General features: G+C 42.3%; 1 protein-coding gene and 1 long non-coding RNA gene across 16 annotated transcripts in view; both read left to right on the top strand.

The window, feature by feature from the left end:
• The first annotated feature begins 723 nt into the window (after positions 1-723).
• BAZ2B (bromodomain adjacent to zinc finger domain 2B) overlaps positions 724-10,091 on the top strand; it is a 115,405-nt gene continuing 106,037 nt past the window's right edge. For 13 of the 15 annotated variants that reach the window (XM_064661775.1, XM_064661790.1, XM_064661789.1 and 10 more), the window contains exon 1: positions 724-871. The gene's annotated coding sequence lies outside the window, so the exon portion shown is untranslated. Of the gene's footprint in view, positions 872-933; positions 958-10,091 lie in introns of those variants that run through there. The other 2 variants (XM_064661777.1, XM_064661776.1) reach the window with 2 other exon arrangements.
• Positions 1,466-6,319, top strand: LOC135417507 (uncharacterized). The gene is made up of 2 exons (XR_010432072.1): positions 1,466-3,428; positions 3,885-6,319. It is a non-coding gene; the product is annotated as an uncharacterized LOC135417507 (long non-coding RNA).

Genomic DNA, 10,091 nt, shown 5'->3' with positions numbered 1-10,091 from the left:
GAGGATACCACGTGTGTAGCGTGAAGGGTTGGTGTAGGAAAGCACAGCTTCTAGTTTTCTACAAATAACCTGCATGGGTTGTTTCAGGCAAGGCAAGAACATCGGTATTAAAAGATGTATTTTTTATTTTAGTTCTTGTGTCAACAGCTGGTGAATGCTAATACTTCCCCGTAAGTTTAACTTAATTCCGCCACCCTTGTCGCCTGTTTTACTTGAATTTATCTAGTACTTCAGGAGCATAAAAGTTGAACGTTGCTTCCACCGATTTGCTCGGCGTCTTTAAAATGTCTCCTCTTTAAGAAACGGGTAGCTTTTTTTTTTTTAGTAGGTGGCAATTTGGCAGTTGTTTGTACCACAGATTCTTTGTTGCCATATTAATTTTTTTTCTAACCTAAACTCAATCTGCAGCGTGAGAACTGATGTAGGTCCTTGAGGTGGGCAACTGTGTGTCTCCCCCGACCGATAAAGCCCTCATTAAAAGACGCCCCAATGCCGGCCGACACTTTCCGAGGCTGTTTGGAGAAGGCGGGCCGTTCCCAACTCCCCCCCCGCGCATGACGGTGCGGGCGGGGGTCGCGGCTCCCGTCCCGTGCCCGGCATTGTGGGGAGCGCCGGCGGTGACGTCACCGGGGCCGCGGGGCCGCCGACCCCCGCCAGGGACCCGCCGGCTCGGGGCGGCCGCCGCGCGCGCCCCCGCCCGCGCGCGTCCCCGCGCCCCCGCCCCCTCCGCGCGCCGCGCGCGGCTCCGGGGAGCGCCGGGAAGGGCCGGCCCGGCGCGCGCCGCCCGCACCGCACGGCGGAGAGGAGAGACGGAGCGAGCGGGAGAGGGAGAGAGCGGGAGCCGCGCACCGAGCGGGGCAGCTTTACCCAGGTGAGCGCCTGCCGCGGAACGCCGTCCTGCCGCGCCGGGCTGCCCGAGCCCGGGCAGCGCCAGCCTCGCCGGCCGCGTCCCCGCCGGTGTGTATCGCCCCTTTGTTGTGTGGGCCGAGCGCGGGTCCCGCCGCGGGGCCGGGCCCTGGCAGGGCTGCGGGCGGCAGGCGGAGAGGTCGGGCGGAGGCGAGTCCCGGGAAAGGGCCGGGGCCCGAGTGTCTGTAGACGGGACGGCCGCGTTCCGAGCGATTTTAAACTTTACTCGTGGCCGCACGCCCGTGCCTTGGCCGGGCGGTGCCGGTCACGTCTCTGCCGACGGCCGCCCGGAGGCTCCGGGGCGGCGCGGCGGCTGCCGGCGGCCCCCGGACGGCTCTTTTGTGTGGCGCGGTGCGGTGCGCTCCGCTCTGGCCGCCGGGCGCTGCCCCGCTCCCCTCGGCCGGCGCTGTCAGGGCGGCCCTGGCGCTGCGCGGGCGCGGAGCTGCGCCCGGCGGGGCCGCGCGGAGCGGCCGCTGGGCAGGGCCGCGGGGCAGCGGCCGGAGCGCGCTGCCCCCGCGGGCGGGCCCGGCCCCCGCGGCCCCCGCTCCCGCACGGCCGGTCCGCGCTCCCTCCCTCCTTCCCCCTCTCTCTCCTTCTCTCCCTCCCTTCCTCCCTTTCTCCCGCGCCGTGCGGGGCGCGGCGCGGGCCCCTCTGCCCGCGGCTTTGTGCGTGTCCCGTCCTTGTGAAGAGAAGCAAGCAGCTGCAGCGCTGGGCCGAGTTGTTGAAATTTATCCCTTTGTGTATATTACAATATCCTCCATTTTTCTGCCCTCTAAACAACGAGCCTTTCGCCATCTTGGGCAAATTTTTATTCCAAAGTCTGTCCGTCTCTTTTAGGAAGGAACGAGTAGAAATCTTGAAAGCCCTTTGGGTAAGTCTCAAAGTTTAGGAAATGTTACAGGGACAGACAGTGACGTCATGTAAAGTTTAAGGGGATTTTTTTCCAAGACTCTGTGCTTTCCCCCGGCATTCCTGATCTAACGCGTTGTAAATCTCACTTTAAAGAGAGAGGTTCCGAGTTGAGACTGCACGTACAGGGGATATTGTGAATATGCGTCTTTATCTTGTGTCTGGTTTCGTAACAGGGAAATAATTGTGCTTTTGGGTTATTCTCCCCCCCCTTGCCTATTTCTTTTCTTTTCCTGTCCCGGCCTCAGTGTTTAATATGTAATGCTCGTTCGGTTGTTTAAGTAAACGTTCTAAAGTTCTTATGTTAAATAACGAACTATCTGGAGATTTTCATTGTTTTTGTTTACGGAAAGTAGTAATCTAATGTGAAGCTTAAATGAAACACTTGGTACAGGATCTTCCCTGAGAGATAAACAGTATCTCCTTGATATGAGGAACATGGAAATACATAAGTCCATTTTTAAATGACAGATTTTGGGAGGCATGTGTGGAAGTAACAAACTTATTAACCTATGTTATTAAAAGGTTCCGCCTGGAAAGTAGCTATAAATATTGCATGTAGTTTGGGTTATGTTCCAGGTGCCGTGTAACGTGGGTGGCTAAATGTAGTTACTGTGCTAAACTCATTAGAAAACCCAACCCTACAACAACCCTGCACCCAAAAACCAACAACAAATTGTATCCTCTATACATTTTGCATCAGCTGTTGTGAAAAGGAAAACAATAAAAGGTACTACTGTGTTAATTTACTTCTCAATTGCACATTTTTTTTATCTCAGAAAAGTTTTTCTGGTCACATGATATGACTTAGTGAAACATGGGATACTTGATAAGGAAAAGCTGTTGTAGGTGAAGTTCTGTTTTTCTATTCTTTCTATGCTTATCTGACTTGCTGCATATTTAAAGTCACACAATCGAGAACACGAAACTGTATTTAATTTGCATTTTCTTTGTCTTCAGGGTTGGGAAAAACATTGACTACAATTAACATAGAAAGTAATAGCAACAGCTGTTTGTACATCAAGGCTTTTATATCCAAGTCAGTATTGAATGATGTACTTAAAGCATACTTAAGGTTATGTTGGAACAAATGTCAAATATTACTTACTTTATTTTTCTTTCTTAAATGCATCAGAAAGCGTGGTTGGATTCATGTATTTACTGGCTATGTGAATACCAGGTAAATGAAAAAGTTTAAATAGTTGAAAGCATGTACAACGGGTGATTCTAAATTACAAATGGAACAAAGGTCTAGAAGATTGGACAGATTATAAGTGATGAGCAACAGCATAAGTAGTTTCAGAAAACGATAGTATAGTTTTGACATCTCATAGAAAACTACACACGTTTTTGTCAAATTGCTGCAAAATCAATAAACTACATAATATTAAGAAAATTGTAGCCAAGGTAGTTTTTGTAGAGGAAGCAGTAGGAATTGTTAGGGGATTTTCAGTGTTCAAGAAATTTTATGTTTGCTTCAATCAGGGGATATTTGTTTCATCATAGATGGTACCAATTCCTTGTAAGTAATGGAGTATTCATATCATGTTGTGATGGAGTTCATCGTAAACAGAAGTCTCTGGAGAATAAAAAATATTTCTTCAGAGGATCAGGTAATGTTACCTTTTCATTCCTGACTCCAGATCTGTTCTAGATAGCACAAAATAAGGTTTTGTGGCTATCGTATATTGAAAATAAACGGGAATTGTGGTACTGTGTCCTGGTTCCAGCCAGGACAGGGTTAATTTTTACAATAGCCAGGAGGGGGCATGGCCAGGCCCCAGAGGTTATTCTATACCACTTCATGTCATTTTTGGGGGGGGGAGAGTGGAAGGGGTGGAAAAGGAGTCTGTTCCTGGGAGAAGGGGTTCCTTCCAGGTCAGAGTAGCTTGGTGGAGGGAAACAGGGAGTGATTGCGAATTATTGTTTCCATGTGAATCACTCCTTTCTTGTACCCTCTGTCATTAGTACTGTTGCTGTTACTGTTCATTTTCTTATCTCATTGCTGTTTCCAGTAAATTGCTCTTATTTCGACCTGATCTTTACCAATTCTCCTCTCCATCTTGCAGGGGAGGGGGAGGCGGGGAAGGAGCAAGTGAGCGGCGCAGTTTCAGTCAGAGCACTAAATTGGAGAGTACCATTCCTAAACTATGACACACGGGTATTTCTCATCCGGATTATTTTTTTAAACTAAATTCCACTGTGCTGGGTTCCTTACAGGACAATGTTCCCAGAAAAAGTAGTTGTTTTTAGGATTTGTCCATGTAGATTATTGTAGGTTGTCAATACCACTGTAAAATGTTTTGAGTAGCATTAGAGGAAAGGTAACTAAATATGTGCTTTGTACCTTTTGATGAGAAATGCTTGGTTTTCTTGAACATGTAATACAATGCTTTGCATTTTCAAAAGATAAGTTAGCAATGTTTTTATGTAATAGAGGGAACAAGCATTGGTTGACCACCTGCAGTATATGTGTTTAATCCTTATACTGCTAAGAAGAAAGTGCTAGGAGACTGAATTTTTTTTTCTTAATGAAGAACACTGAAAATGCCAATAAGAAAGTAATGGAAGTCTTCCTTTTTAGGTCCTGTTGACCTTTCTTGTGTTTTCTTTGTCTGCATGTTTATTACAGAACTGCAGTGTAAAGGAGCAGATGTTTTGCAAAACATCCTGATGTGTTGCTTTTTCTTATGGGAGTGCATAACTGTTCCTTCTGATGCATCGACTTGACAGCTGGTTGATTTCATGGAACTGCTAAGAAGCCATTAGTGGTGTCATTGAATTGAAACAGAACAGTGGCTCCCAGCTTGAACTGCAATTGTTAACGTCTTTGTTGCTACTTTTCTCTTCCTATGCAAAATGTGGAATATCATAGTTGCAGATAAAAAGAAGTTTGTGCTCCCTGTCTGATATCCCTGAATGAAGGAAAGGAGGCATTAGTACCTGACTGCTTTTAGTTTTTTAATTTTCTTATGATGGCGTATTTGGGAATAAGAGATCTTGACTGTTGGGAGGTACAATGCACAATGCAGTTTGCTACCCCCCCTCACACACACACACATTAAGGGCTTCACTGTGTGAATGCTGTGTGTTCAAATTGCTTCACTGTGATCATCTCCCAGGCCCTAATACAGGTATCTTTAAATAAAACTAAATAGTGATGGGGTGCTTTTTTTTTAATCAGCAAACTATTCTAATAGATTACATAAGAGTGATACTTAGTGTTTTCATCCTTTAAATAATTTGGCCCAATGCAGATTCCCAAAGTCTACCAGTTTTCTCCCAAGTGTGGTTCAGCATCTTAGTTAATTTTGTTTTACTGCAGTACATTCAGTAAATTATGTCATACCTCATTACCAACTAGTTTGTGATTGTTTATTGCCACCAGAAGAAACACTGAAACAGGTATCAAGGACAGCAGTGATTTTTGTGATTGATAGTTTACAACATCCTGAACATGGACAAAATGTAGTATGTGTTGGTCAGTGTATTTTAAAGAAACTGGAAGTTTATGTTGAAGAACATGATGCAGTATGGAGAATTTGGGTACGGATGATCTTCCCTGCTGCATCACAGAAGGAAATGAAACATCCTTTTTGTAACTAACATCTGTGCTTTAAAAATTTTTTGTTATACTACATTTTTACTTTAAACCTATTTTTGTTGTATTCTTTCTGCGTAATGGTAGAAAGAAAGTGCATCTTTTTTTTAAGTGAGTGATAGGCATTTGGAGTTCCTCTGGGTTACTCTTTACAGATGAGAAACAGAAACAAGGATACTGTATTAGTAAGCTTAAAGTAGATCCTCCTCCACCCTGCTCCCCATTTTTTGCCTGCTTATTTAAAAAAAAAAAAGGCAACAAACAAATCAATATGGAGTCCCCAGAAGATTAGTGTAAGGAAAATAGTGAGTTCACATTAATTTTTGAAATTTGCGTTTCTTATTACTTTTATGGAGGCAAGACTGTGTAAGATTCACTGTTATAGAGATAAGGACTGATTTGTGGAAGGGTTTAGTCTTTTACCAACATCACAAGATGATGATAGAGGCAGAAAAAAGAGCTGCCTTCACCCAGTTTAATCTCTAGTGTGCTGGGTAGTTGTTTCCTTGAAAAGGGAAATGTGTGGTTTGTTTTTCTGCAGAGTAATGCCAGTGGGGTGGGTAAGCTGAGTGCACATAGTCATTAGAAGAAATTGGGACCATGTGTTCATTAAGTTCACTCTGCAGAAGGGCCAGGCTAGATGCAGTATTTTGCTGTTATTTTGTTTCTAAATCGTACAGTTTTAAGTGAAAAAAGGTATGTAGAACATATAATCCAGTTATCACACAATTTCACAGTTAGCTGAGTTAAGTTCTTGTTTAGTGTTTTAGCTCTTTACTGTCCTAAATTTGCATTATATAATGTCCTTAAAAAGAAAAAAATAACTATACTTTTTTAAGTCTGATACTGCAATTCCTTTAAGATTTAAATGGAAATTAAAATGCCAGAAGACCATTGTAGTAATTTTATGGTATCACTTAGATTTTTGTTTCTTTTTTGAGGGAGGGAGGAGGAATTGTGATTTATTTTGTGATATTAGCATTTCACGAAACCACCAGGTGAAACAAATACTCCTGGAGTGTGAGGAAGTCTTATGCTTGTTTTGTTTTTTTAATGTAACAACCAGGAAAGGAAGATGCAAGGGTTTTCCCTGCTTAGTTTAACAGAATTAATCTATGCATTTGACAGAATTTCTTATAGCAGTTTCTTCTCTTTTTATGTGAATGTCTTTCAGTTTTTTGGATAAAAGACAAACATCAAAGAAAAGTATACATTTTTAAACCTTACCTACTGACAGATGATCTCTCAAACATAGTCTCTGAAAGTACGAACTTAGAAAAAGATGTGCTGGGCTTGTCCGTGTCCAGATGATGCCTGTTGCCTTCAGTGTGGATTTTCTCCCGTTACATTGCTACTCACACCCTTCAGGGCCTCCTGAATGTCTTGTTTTCTGTGTGTAAAGGACATAAGACCTCTTTTCACTTGATGTAGGTCAGGCATTGTAAAGAGCTGAATGGGTTAAGCCTCGGTAGTTTGCAAAAAAGAGATTGCAGAGATTTTTCTAGCCCCTGAGGGAGGAATCACCCAAAACCTTAAAATTCAAATTTCTAAAAATGTAAAGACACCGCCTGAAAAATTGGTTTACCTGATGAACCGTTTACATTAGTAATGGTTCCACTGAAATCAGTGGGACTGCTGAGTATAAAGACTTGTCTGGATAATGTTTGCAGCGTAAAGCCTTGGGAAAGAAGATAGGTTTAGAAATAAAGTAATGACTGTGAAATAATGCTGTCATCTTTTTGGAGCCTCACACAGAATGTAGTTCTGCTCTGGAATTGCTGGAAAGGATAATGAAGAATTTTCATTTTTGAATCATTTAAATCACAAATTACCAGTGTGTTCTTGTAAATTACAGGAAGTGTAAGCTAGATTTTCTTTACAACATTTAACACAGTAATTTAAAGGCACAAAGTAATCTGCCTACCTATTCTTGAGCTTGAATCTCTGTTGTGAGACTATTGGATGAGAAGTTAAAACCTTGAAATCCTCTAAAGAGTATTTTTTTCTTCACTTTTAATGTTTTTGGATTGTGACCCTATTTATTAATCAATTGGTATTAATGAATTAATGTTTTTCTGACACTGAAAGATTCTTTAATAAACAATGCATTGCATTTTACCAGATACTTATTTTAGAAGAGTGGTGTGTAGTTTCCAAGTATAATCATCAAAATAACTCTACAGCCCCCTTCTCAGCCCTCAGTCTTTCTACAACAGAAAATTAGTTTGACAAAAATTATTGCAGTGGTCCATCAGATGCAGAGGGAGGTAATTGTGTGGATTTTGCCCCATTTCCTGTTCTTGCACTTTTCCCCAAGCATGCACTCATTAATCAAAGACACCGTACTAGTGCTGAGGGCAGAGAGGTTCATCAACTTGGCAGCCAGTTTGGTGTAAAGAAGACTGTACTGAAGCTCTTAACGTGCTGGGCCATAAATAAATCTGAGGTCTTTGTATGCAAACCCTGGAGGTTAATACTGTATAATTCAGTGTCCTGTCTTTGTTTTTATGATTGATGTTGTTAAGTGTTTGAAGCAAGCCTTCAAGCAGGTCAGGGCAGGCTGGCTGATTGGCTGAAGCGGAAGCGTGGCAGAGGGGCTGGGGTGTGTGCTGTGGAGAGCACGGTTGTGTTGCCTGAGCTGTTGTAGGAAAGTTCTAGAGATTGACAACCCTTGCTGTGCTAATGGACTTAGTGCATGGAACACCCGGAGTTCGGTACTGTTTGTTCTGAAGTTGCTGCTGTTTGTATCCTTAACAGAACTAACGTGTGGAGCAAACAGGAGCAAACAAAACCTCCTGGGATTTCCCTGTAGAACTAGTGCTAGGATTTGGCTTTAACGTGAATTGGTTGTGTAGTCATAATTCACAAACACCTGGTTACAGCCAGTGCATAGTCATTTGCAAGCTATTATAAACCATTCTGCTCACACGTGGAGACTGTGCTTGAGCTTTTTTTTTTTATTGATCTGCTTGCATTTGAAATCTGGTCACTGCAGCCATGGAGGCCCTTCATTTTAGCTGTGCTTGCATCATAGGACAACCTCCATATTAAATATTTATTTTTAACTAAATGTTAAATAAAACCTTAAATGGTGAGCTTCGAAGAAACCAAGTGTAAGGGTGAGCAGTGACATACATCTTAAACACAAAATCTTGTTATGTAAAGCAGCCTAAAAAAGTGACATCAGCCAAGCTTTTTAGTCCTTTCCTAACATTAGTTGTTCTGAATAAGAAATCCTTGTTAGATTTACCCAGTCTTACCTTGCTTAACACTGTAGTCAGTGAAATTTGTGGTTTTCATGCATTGTATGACCAATGCTTTTGGAGAAAAACCCAGAAGAATAAAATGTGATTGTATTACACAAAATAAAGGTGAAGCAAAGTTAGTAATAAACACTACCTTGTTGAATGTTACATGGAGAAAATATTGGATGTATTAGAAATTACTGTACTCTTATATATACATATAAACTGTAGGCTTACCTATCATTGTAATGTGAAAAGTACATATTTAGAAATATTAGTTAATAATGTATATGAGCTGTGATGTAAAGTTGATTCTTCCCCCTCCTTCCCATTCAGTTTTGCTTTTCCAAATTAAAAATCAAGTGAGGTATTTCCACAAGTTTATACATTTAGTTTGACAACTTTTCTGTATTTTTGTTTGCCCTAGTGATGAGAACTTTTATAAGGAGAACTATACTTTTAACTATAAAAATCAGTTTTCCTAGCATCCTTAGTTCCTGTGGGAATAAAAGTGAGCCCAATATGCCCACTCTCCACACATCTTTTGGTCCTCTATGTTTTAAGTTACTAACTTATAACCTGCCATGTAAATAGAAGTATTGCTGAGGAAAGTTGTAAATAAATTCTCACTTCATATGTATGGGTCCAGGAAAAGGGGAAGCCATTAGGGAAGGTTTCTTACTGTGTTTTTCAGTGAGATAAAAATATCAAACATACATGCCTGAAAGAGTCTAGTTTTTCAAGCAATATCACTTGATTTAATAAAAGATATTATCTCTCCCTACAGCTGTGGTCTTTTCTAGGTAGTTACAGCTATTAGAAAGGATAAACCATAAGACATGCAAAGGAGTATTTTTCGGTTGCATCTCTGATCATTTTTCATCCTTAGAATTACCTTAAGCAACTCGCTGCTTCTTATCAATGTTGATGCAAGAGCTAGATCAGAGGTAATAGCTGAGACTACAACTGTGTGGTTCAGGAGAAAAGTGAGGCAGAAGAGTGCTCTATAGATTGTTTGGGGCTCCAGCCTCTACTACAGTTGTAATGCCAGAAACAATTCCTTTATAGCATGATTGTAGGAGCTTTCAAAGAAGCAAGGAGAATTCCTAGGGTTTTTACTTACCAAGTCTAATCTGAGAAACAGTAGAGAGTCCCATTTTGGTTCTTTCAGTGAAATTACCTTACTCAGGATTCTAAAGATGGTGAAGGGTCTGGAGGGGCCATATGAGGAGTGGCTGAAGTCAGTTGGTTTGTTCAGCTGGAGGAGACTGAGGGGAGACCTATTGGGGTTTGCAGCTTCCTCCCGAGGGGCAGTGGAGAGGCAGCTCCAATCTCTTCTCTCTGTGAGCAGTGACAGGACCCGAGGGAGCGGCTGGAGCTGTGTCAGGGGAATTTAGGCTGGGTATTAGTAAAAAGTTCTTCCCCCAGAG

This window comes from Pseudopipra pipra, chromosome 7 (assembly GCF_036250125.1).
Source record: "Pseudopipra pipra isolate bDixPip1 chromosome 7, bDixPip1.hap1, whole genome shotgun sequence".
NCBI lineage: Eukaryota > Metazoa > Chordata > Aves > Passeriformes > Pipridae > Pseudopipra > Pseudopipra pipra.
This window is presented reverse-complemented; position numbering and strand designations above follow the sequence as displayed.